The sequence below is a fragment of the Pogoniulus pusillus genome, chromosome 10 (genome assembly GCF_015220805.1).
Source record: "Pogoniulus pusillus isolate bPogPus1 chromosome 10, bPogPus1.pri, whole genome shotgun sequence".
In the NCBI taxonomy this organism is placed as follows: domain Eukaryota; kingdom Metazoa; phylum Chordata; class Aves; order Piciformes; family Lybiidae; genus Pogoniulus; species Pogoniulus pusillus.
This window is the reverse complement of record NC_087273.1, coordinates 14,707,336-14,718,043: the sequence shown is the minus strand read 5'-3', so window position 1 is coordinate 14,718,043 and position 10,708 is coordinate 14,707,336. Positions and strand designations below refer to the sequence as shown.

The 10,708-nt window shown below is 39.9% G+C and overlaps 1 long non-coding RNA gene across 1 annotated transcript; it reads left to right on the top strand.

The window, feature by feature from the left end:
* Positions 1-61: 61 nt before the first annotated feature.
* Positions 62-4,967, top strand: LOC135178762 (uncharacterized). The gene is made up of 2 exons (XR_010303739.1): positions 62-818; positions 3,984-4,967. It is a non-coding gene; the product is annotated as an uncharacterized LOC135178762 (long non-coding RNA).
* Positions 4,968-10,708: the final 5,741 nt, after the last annotated feature.

Genomic DNA, 10,708 nt, shown 5'->3' with positions numbered 1-10,708 from the left:
TCACCAGGCGCCGGCTACGGCTTCGGCACTTTCCGGCAAGGCTCGGGCTGCGCCGCCCGCAAGCGCCGCGCGTTCGAGAAGGATCTGGAACGGGAGGGAGAAGACGCTCGCGACAGCGACACCCCGCGCCATGACGTCACAGCGCGGCGGGCCTCCTTTTAAAGGAGCCGGGGCGGGAGCAGCCGCCGCTCGCACTGCGGTGGAGGCCGAGAGCGCGGCCTTGAGCGCGGCACCTGCCATGGCAATGCAAAAACTGCTTGCGACACTGTGTAATTTAATGTGATTATAACAATCTAGGGCAATTACTGCTGAGCGGCGATTAGCCAATTACTAAAGTCATCCTCAGCAGCTGTGAGTCAGGAGTAGCCTGTGGGACCACCCGTCCTTCCTCAGGATCCTGGCCTTTGATGGCTTAGGGCCCAGCCCACTCAACGCTGAGGCGAGGAGAGGGCCAAAGCCACGCAGTTCCCAGGGAAGATGAGTGGCCAGGGCATTGTGGAACTCTCTCTCAAAAGTGCCTGAAAACCTGGGGCTTGCCCTGTGTCAGAAATGCTAACTCTGGGCACTTGAGTCCAAAGCAGGTAACGGGGATTCTGCCGCCTGCAAGGGACAGGCAGAACCCCTAGAGCTTCATTTTTTTTCCTCCCGCCACCACCACGTACAGAGAAGCTGTCTCCAGTCTGTGCCTGTGTATTCCTCTTTACTAGAGAAAAAACAAGTAGTGAAAGCTGAACACTGCAGTTGACACCATTTCCTATAGGCATCGCTCAAGTACGGAGGATAGACTACAGAAGTTAACCCACAAGCCAGACATCTCTGTAAGTATTTGCTTCTAAAAATGACATCTAAGTTTCACACTGCAATAGGACTTCTTTCTGACACAGCACATGACTCTCAGCTGCACAATTCTGTTCCACTGGAGAGACTAAAAATAAGAGCTAAACTATTAAACTAGATCTGCATCCCTGTCAGAGTTTTGATTATCTTCAAATATGTTACTGCTTCAATGGTTTGCTTCACAACTGGAATTTTCCTAGTGAAGACAACAGATTACATTTCCTTCTAAAGCCTCCAGAAGCAAGAGCAGCCATTGTTACATGGAGTTATTTTGTACAGTCATATGTTTTTGGTTTGGAAGGGACTTTTAAAGGTAATCTAGTCCAACTCCTCTCTAGTGAACAGGGACGACATCTAAGACCCCATTCAACCTGACTGGAATGTTTCCAGGGATGGGGCTTCTGTCAGTTCCAGGCAACCTGTGCCAGTGTTTTACATCCTCACAGTAAGGAATCAGTACCTGATTTCTAGTCTGAATATTCTGTCTTTCAAGTTTAAAGCCATTACCCCGCGTCCTTTCACAACACTCCCTGAGTAATAGTGACTCCCTACTTTTCCTGTAAGTCCCCTTTAAGTACTGAAAAGCCACAATAACGTTTTCCTGAGAGCCTTCTCCAGGCTGCACAGACCCAACTCTCTCAGCTTTCTTCAGAGGAGAGGTGTTCTAATCCTTGTTTGTAAAACAACTACTATTTGTTAGTAGAGGCAATTAACCACTTCATTTTCCTTATTAGGATCAGAAAGGCAAAACAGGTCCAGTCGCAGCTGTAGTAGCTATGGAGACAAATCTCAACTCTGGTCTCTGCTCTGCTCTTTCAATCCCTGTTACAAAACCAATTCTTTGTGATTTAAGGAATTGCAGCATCCCAGTTCTGCAGTATCACCTGAGGCTAACTCCTAACTGAAAAGGAACCTTGGGCCAAGAGATTATATGCAAATACTTTTGTGTAGCTATGCAACATTATTAAGCTAGGCCCAGAAATTGTGCAACATTGCAGCAGGGGCACAAACTGTCACTGCAGAAGTGCTGGCGTCTCACATGTCAGCAGGTAACTGTGTGCAGCTTTGTGCTGCCACTGCAGTCTTGTTTCTGGCAACCAAGCCAGCTGGTTTCAGGCTGCAGTCACGAACACAGACACATGTAGATGTTCGGGACCAAGACAAGAAAAGTGCCAATGGACTTTATTTGCTTTTCCAAGAGCAAGACTGTTATGAGAGATGCCATTGCAAGTAGCATAAGATGAACTCAAAACTATTACATAAAAGTCTTGCTTGTCTGCTTCAGTGTCATACTGACTGCCCCAGTCTGCCAGTATGAACAAAATGCAGTGAAGTCACATTAACCACAGTCTTGCCTAGCCATATCTCACCCCATCGTATGCTGTCACTGTAGCAGTCTCGGAATTTGCTTTGTCTGAGTCCGTACGATTCTTGGCTTGTGGATCACATCTGATTCTTTAGAAGCTAAAAACAATCTTTATAATCTTTATACTAACTGCAGTAAGCTTAGGTTTGTGGAGCTCAGGGTTTTGTGTGACACTTTATGGTTATGGAGAAGTGTTAAGAACGCTGCTACCCCTAATTTTTTGAAACCAAACTTCTAAATAAAAGCCTCCTACATGTTTTAAGTAGTCCCTAAATTACCAATATGCCACAAGTTGGTTTTTTTTTTTAATTTATTTTTTTACTGAAAATTATGGCATCAGAAATAAAAATAAGAATATAGTTTATGTATGTGTTAAAGCTGATCCTCAACACTGAGGAGAACCCTCAGCTATTTAAAACTTCCTTGAGAAATAACATCTTAAATGTTCTAAGATTCTAAGTGCTTGTATCTCCATGTTTTTGACTAGGGTTTGCCTTTAAATGCTGCCAGCCAGATGACAGTTTTCTTGTTTGAGGGGTGGGACAGAGAAAAAAAGTGAGCTCCTGTATTTTTTAATGTAAATTTAAAAAATCCCAAACCCATAAACTGCTTAGCTGTCTTGACTTGTGCTACCATGAAAACACATCGGTAGGGTAGGAACAGGTTTTCTTTTCGCTGTGGTTCATGGCTGGTATGTGCACATGCCTACAGTGGGCTCTGCTGTCAGGCCAGGCAAAGTGCTGTTACCAATAGATACTCAGATACATGCTGGAATGTAAAATGCAAGCTGTGTGAGATTTAGTAGGAATAAAATTAAAACATCGAGATTTTAAAACAAGAAGCAAGTATTTTCTTGGATGTATTTCCCAAATGAAATGGAAATAATGCTCTCTAGTTCCCTGAAAACAAATAGTGTCATTTAGTACTGGCTTAGCCACCAAAAATACCCAAATAATTTCTTAGAAGTATTATTTGTATAACACTTGGACTTAAAATAAGCTGCGCAAACAATAAGAAATCTATCATGGATACTCTACAAATGGATATTCACTCACTCTTAACCAGATTGCCAATCTTCTAAAACACTGATACTTAAGATGTCCTTTATTTTGTCATAAAGAAGGAGCACTAAGGCTTTTCCTGTTCCACAGAGGATATTGCAGGATGCTTTGCAGAGGAAAGCAACTAAGCCCCTCTCACCCACCTGTGTTCATAAGCAGCCAACAATGCCTTTATATTGATATAAAGTGCACTGCACTGAGAAAGAAACCGATTTGTCTTTCTTCAGCAAAGAACACTAAGGAACTTTTTCCTCATGTTTCACTTACTGCAAAGGAATGATCTTTTAACTAATACATATTTATCTGGTCTAATGCTCTCTTAGCTGGTTTCAATAGCTAAATTTAGACAGACCATGATCCTTCTGCTGATGCTTCTTTTAAGCTTCACTGGCCAAGTAAAAGGCTTAGGAATTAAATCGGGTCACTCCAGTCCTAAGGGTGCTCTGGATTGTTTCAATGCTATTAAAACTTTCACAGCTTAGTTTTCTACTTCTTTAGTACCACAGAAATATTTTTATACCAAGTAGATTTCAGTTCGTTAATCATCCAGAATCCCTAAAAAACATTAAGGCTTGACCAGCATGATGATGTATAAACATGGGAAGGCTGAGGAGCACAGTTCAGGCTTTTCTACCCCATCTTGTTTCTGAGTGTTAATTTGATTGTCAAACAAACCAAAATATTTGCTGGAGACTTCAGCTTATTAAAACTTGTTCCAGGTACCTTCAGGTGAAGGAAAGAAAGGATGAGAAGCAGTGAATACTCGCATGTGCCCACATCACCAGTTTTGTACAAGTCAGAGCTGAAGTGCTGAACACTGCCTTCAGCTTTTTCCAAGTGCTCTATGACTGAAAATTGTGCTTTCTGCTTTGAGCTGGGACAGCCCAGAGGAATGTTGGGCAGCTATTCTCTGCACAGCAGAGCACTTGGGAAGTTCTGCCCACTGTGGAACTTTGCATAATGATGAAAGCAAAGCTCTCGGATACTGTGAGCGGCACCACAGCTGTGACAAGGCTGCTCTCTGGGGATGTGTTTGGTGAGCTGTCATGTAACTCCTCTGTTGCAGCTGCAGTCGCTCCAGGATTTAAGCACGGTGTTAGGAACTGACACTGCTATTTGTCTTCACTACCGAAACCCAAGTACACTCATTTTGGGAGAGATGAATCTAAAATCCCTCTCTCTGTGGGAAATTCTACTGGAAAGAAGACACTAGTTTGTTGGTTTTTTTTTGATGTTGAGAACTTGACTTAAAGCTACATCATAAGCCAAATCCACCTGCAATATGAAGGCAGGGTTCTGGACCATAATGGCATAATTTGACTACTTTAGGCCTTTGAGGTGAGGTTTGAATTTTCTGATGAAGACTGTTGCTTTTTGTTGCATCTTCTGTTAGGAAATCAACGTATGAGATCACTAGAGACTTCCTGACTGTAATACATGCAGGAAATAAATCTATGGTAAATTTTTATATAGATAATTATAAGTAAGCACAGTAACACAGCCAAAAATGCATTTAAAATAGTTTGCCTTGAATCTACACAAATGTATGCAAAAGAAGAGATATTTGGAAATGGCTGTTACAGGTTAGCTGACAGAAATCAGCTTTGCTGAAAGCAGTAACTGTACTGTACTCATTATTCTGGAATGTTATCCCATCTGGCAAATATACTTTTAACTGAAGAAATAAAAAGTGCTGGTTTTAATTCAGAGCTTCCTCTTGAATCAGAAAAAGTGTCATGATAAGAAATAAATCAAAATTATTTATTATATGTACCCAAAGCTTCAGAACTACATGAATGAAACAAGGACACCACAAAAAATATTTATACATCCATAACACTGATATATCCTCTTTTGTGCTAATAAACCCAACACCTTGTTTCATATAATGTATGCTTTTCATAATCTTGATATTATTCTCTATACTAGTGGTAAATTAATTACCACAAATACAGAAAATTACTTGGTTAAGGCTTCAAGAAGCACAGTACTTAGAAATAGAGACAGCCCTAACTGTAGGCTTACTGCTGATTATGCAGATGAAGCAGCATCTGAAGACAATGAAAACATATTTAGTCTGAAAGGAAGAGGTCAGTAGTGCTATTGATGTTTGCCCACTCTAAGCTTCAAGGATTGCTGTTATTTAGGACAGATTGCCATAAGTATGCTGGCATTATGTAAGAATCTTAAGTATGGCCTGGGATTTTTTTAAAGCACCTAAACAAGTTCTATGCCAGCATTTATCTTGATTTAAAAAAAAAGAAACAAACTTCCTGGAATACCAAACACAAAAGAAGAGACACCTGAAATAAAATGTATAGACGCTTTGGAACTAACAACTCCTTTCTATTATCAGATGACAAAATTTCCTCAGGGATACAGGGAAAAAGGTCCTGATTTTTCAAAGGCATTTTTGTGTTTATCTCCTGTTTAAGGATGATCTTCACAGCAAAGTTTATATTATCAAATGCACTTCAAATGCTACTGAACTACCTAGCAAGATGACCTAATAGCTAGCCACAAGATCCACCATTAATTGCTAATAATACACTAGCATGCTTATCACATGCTGAGAAATAATACACAGCTTGTACTGAGCTCTGGGGATGACTGATTTCACCTCACACCTGAAGAACAGCTGTGTGCCATGAATATTTTTCTAACTGTATTAGCTGGGCTAACAGAGGGTATTATTCTACCCACAAACCTTACTCCAAATATCTGGCTCCTGAGCAGGAAAAAGAAAAGATATATTTTCTTCCTACTACCAGCTCTCACTTGCCATGAACATACTTTTACCAGACTCACTGTGATTCGATTTTTCTTCTTAGATTTCTGGAGTTGTTTCCACTTATTTTCTGAATAGAGGCTGACCTGCTGCAAGCCTATACAGTGCTTCCACTAGCAGATCCAACTTCCAAAATCTAAGTAATTTTGAGGAAAAGATTGCAAACTAGACTGTTGCTATCCTGACACCATGCATCTCCTCACAGTGTCAAAAGGGTCAGACAGCATTCATGAGCAAGCAGTCACAAACTTGAGCCATGGAAAATACGGAGTTTGTCTTGGATTTATCAATAATCTCTGCAAAATAAAACAACATTGGAAGCCTGTACAAATTGTTTTAAAATGCAAGTCAAATTCAGCAGACAGAAAGTGTAATTTTGATCTGTTAATCTTACTCCAAAATGACTTGGCTCCTCAGTAATAGGTTCTATTGAGCACAAATAATTGTGATTAACCTGTAACTAATACCAATGTTGGTCCATGATAAATACATAAAATATCATTAAAGATATAAAATAAAGATGTAATATCAGTAAAGATGTAAAATACACATTTTTGTTTGTAAAAGTTACCTTACTGGTGTCACAGTACCCAAAACAGGAGTTGTGGCATACAGGGATTCCCTGTCCTGAAACACCAAAAGCCTGGTACAGGCTGGGAAGCCTTCCTGCCTTTGTGGTACCATCACCAGGGCCCTGGAGCTGTCGTGCAGCAACAGCTAGTATAAAAGAAACTTAGGCATGTTCTAATGCTTTACAGAAGCTCTTCTCTTTAGTACAAACTGTTCTGTATTAGGGAAACATTTAATTAACGTTATCAAGATTACATGAAAACCAGTAGATCATCGTCTCCTTCACTTAGCATAAAGAAGAAATCAAGACACAAGGACGGATCATTCGGATAGTGCTATCCAGTTGCTCAAATGCTTTCAGGTCAAGTAACTGCCATTCTGTCTTCATTGAGCAGAACACTTTAAGTCTGAATTACCTTACTTTCTCTTGCAAAAGAATTTTTTCTACACAATACCATGCTTTCGCCTTCTCTTCACAGATTCTTACTCAAATTTATTAGATGTGTTACTGGTTTCAGCCTTTCCCCATAGTGAAACACCAGCCACAGCTGTCACAGTTAAAAAGTCCACATTTTATATCTGTAGAACTTGAATCAGTTTCCACATCCCACAGGTAACTACACCCAAGCTTTTGGGATTCTCCACATGTGCCAGTCTCTGAAGGAAGAAGCACTGCAAGCTGTGCACCTTATATGGGAAGCATCACGAAAATACTAATTTGGCCCAAGTGCAGGGCACAGAACAAGTCAAGCAGATAAATAAAACCTAATGCAAGCAACCACACTGTCTTTTCCATTTCCTACCCTGCACAAAACATGTAAGAAAGCATCTAAAGACCCTGCACATCAACAATGGATATGCTACTTTGCCGAATACTGTATTTCTAAAGAAAATTAATCTTGAATGCTATTCATGGAATGTTTCTACAATTTCAGTCACAGACCTATACAGATGTAAGGCATCTGGAAACATTTCTAGGAGACAGAAAAGAGATGTGAAGAACTACAAACACTGTGTTATTTACATCATGCATGTTTTACCTTTTCCATTGCAAGAAAAGAAAGAAAACAGCAACCTTAAACTCTTAGCATACAAAATGACTGTAATTGAAAAAGGACTGCTTAAGAATTTGCATGCAATACAAGGACATTAATCAAACTTTAATTTGACTGACAGCATTCCTCCGTGCCAGCACCACCAGAAAAAGCCTGTAGCAAGAAAAGTTTCTGGCACAGCAGTAAAAAACTGTCAACAAGAGAAAGCACAGAACCCTGAGTTTTTGTTTAAATTAGCAAAACTTAACCAAAGAAATCCTAAAACAGATAACCTAAGACAGACACAAATAAAGCAAAATTTTCATCTATTTTCACATAAAGCAAAACAGATCTGAGGAACTTCCTTTCCATTCTGCTGATATGAATAAATTTTATGTAATTTGTTAAATGCCAGTATCAACATTCACATTCCAAGAACAAGATTTCTTGTAATTAATTTCATAGATGTAGACCTCTGTGTTTTTTGACACTTAGTCCAAGAGACTTTGCCCAAGTACACAGAATGGCAAGGTAAGGCAGCAGAGCCCAAAATTTTAATTGCCTTTCTGAGCTAGAAACTAAAAGTGCTCCTTTGCTGATGCGTTGTACAAAATGATTTAACTTCAAATGCTTTGGCTACTTCTGTTTCTAGCTTTATGTATAATAAGAAATCAGGTTTTGATGAGAAGTATTCCCTATTTACAGCAGTAAGAGGCATTTTACTATCTCTAAGATTTTTTCTGACACTTGCATACTAATGGTATTCCAGAAAATAATGTGAAAAAATGGAGAGACTCCTGCTTGAGGGGCACAACCCAGAGACTGCACACACATTAGAAAAAAAAAAAAGCAACTGTAATTTCACCTGAGTGAAATTAATGAACATAAAGGGGGTTGAGACTGGAGTACAGATTAAGGCGGTCTTAACTGTGAGAATGTTAATTGAGGGTTTTGATCAAGCCTAGATGTCTAGGCCCATGATTTCTAATAGCCATCTTAATACTTGCATCATTTATCTCTGAAATAATTACATGGCCTGAATAAAATGTTGAAAATTCTGACTGCTGTTCTAAGCAGTTATTTACACATCTATCACAAAGTTATTAAGGATCCAACTCTGGATTTCATTACCTTCAACAGTAAGCTCCATAGTAAGCCATACTCACTGTTCCTCTTGTTATAAAATATGCCCATTATAAAATCTTATCAATATAACACCACTAATTACCAGTCACAACGAAAGAACTGCACAGCTCTTTATCAGATCTAGTTTCTTCATAAAGCAGGATGAATATGCAAAAGAATATTTACCCAACTTAGAAGACACAAATGTAAATGTATTTGTCCTTGAAAGCAAAGTTCAGAGTCTGCACTGAGAAATACTTTATAGCATTTGCCCCAAATGTCAAAAGCTGAAAAATGCTATAGAAAAAGAAAGTGTGTTTAGAACATTTCGAGGCTGCACACCACACAACTGTATGATATTTTTTCTCTTGTTTCTACTTTGGTAGAAGCTACAACAAAGACCAAAAATGCTCATTTTCAGGTCCTTTATTTTTCAGATATTTGGTATTGGAAATGAGGATTTATCCTGACAGCAGTTAGCACCAGAAAAATCTAAACGTGCAAGTGAAGCATCCACAATGTTCAGAAAGAGGTAAGATTTTCTACTTCTTTCATGAGTTTCTAAGACTAGCAGTACTATAAGACTATGTAAACTGCAGTCAGGAAACAGAATGGTGTTAAACAGAACTGTAGAAATTGTTTTCCTGAAGGAGCCTGCCTACACATTTTTGTTTCCATAGGGGGTGCTCAGACTCCACATTAAAGCAATTGTGAAGGGTTGATACAGCTATGAGAGGCTTGCTTGGTCTTTTGTAACCGTATTCTTCTAAATAAATCCTCATCCCTTTGGACACTAAGATAAATGCTTAAGAACCTAAATGGGGCTGAGGAGGTAGTGCAGGAGCAAGTCTTAGGTGGATCATGAGACAAAAAAAAGTTTATCAGGATGTTAACAGACATTGGAGACTGCTAAGCAGTGACCACAAAGCAATCTCTGCAATTGCAGCCATGGTCTTCAGTCAAACATCTTAATTTTCTTGTGTTACCATGGATGAAGGGAAGGACTCCTTGAAGACAAGGAAAACTTGAACTTGAGTTTTCATTTGTTACTTTGATCATGCTTTTCCTATGCATCAACATGAGGATGACGAAACACTGCTTTTGTAAAAGAAATAAAAGGTATTTTACACTGTCCATAAGCACCAACATTTGCTACAACTAAATAAACCACAACAAGTACTAGGGGGATATCCCCACCTTGCTTCCTGTGGATGTGCATGAAACAGCCTATAGCTCCATTGTCCCACTCAGACTCATCTGCAGAAGGCCTGCAGATGGAGCAGCAGTTTTAACCTACTCAACAGGCAACAGCTCCCACATCACTAGCCAGTAGGAGAGGGGCAGTCATAAAGGTCTGTGCTCTGCAGGGCAGTCATGGCACACAGCACCAATTCACCCACCCCACTCTGCTTTCCCTTTCTTCCCAAAAGCACAGGCTGGCAGGCACTGAACTGGCTTTTTTCCTCACAAGTTAAAAGCTAGTAGCCTCAGGGTATCCCAAAGCTGAGCTCTCTCCCTCGCCTGCCTTGCAGCCAGGCTCAGAAACCCCAAGATTTGATTCATGATAAATGAATCCCTTCAGTGAGGGCCACATTCCCTGAGTTGGCAGCAGACTGTCAGAGACATCAGACTTCGTAGAGGCTTCTGTCAGTTGCGGGAACTGGTAACGCTCCTGCAACAAGCAACTAGAGAACAGAAAACCAGGTACCAGCGTAGCTGTTGATCATACTGAGTTATGAGTGAATAAACACATGTGACAAGGAAATAAATTTTAGTTGTGTTTTTATGCCCATTCTATTGCAGGTCAGGAGTATCAATTCCTTCTGGAATGCTGATAGCATTTATTTATTTTAATTGCTTTACCTCCCCTACATCTACTGACTTCATGACTAATGGAAGCATGAAACATGCTATTTGTTCAATCAAA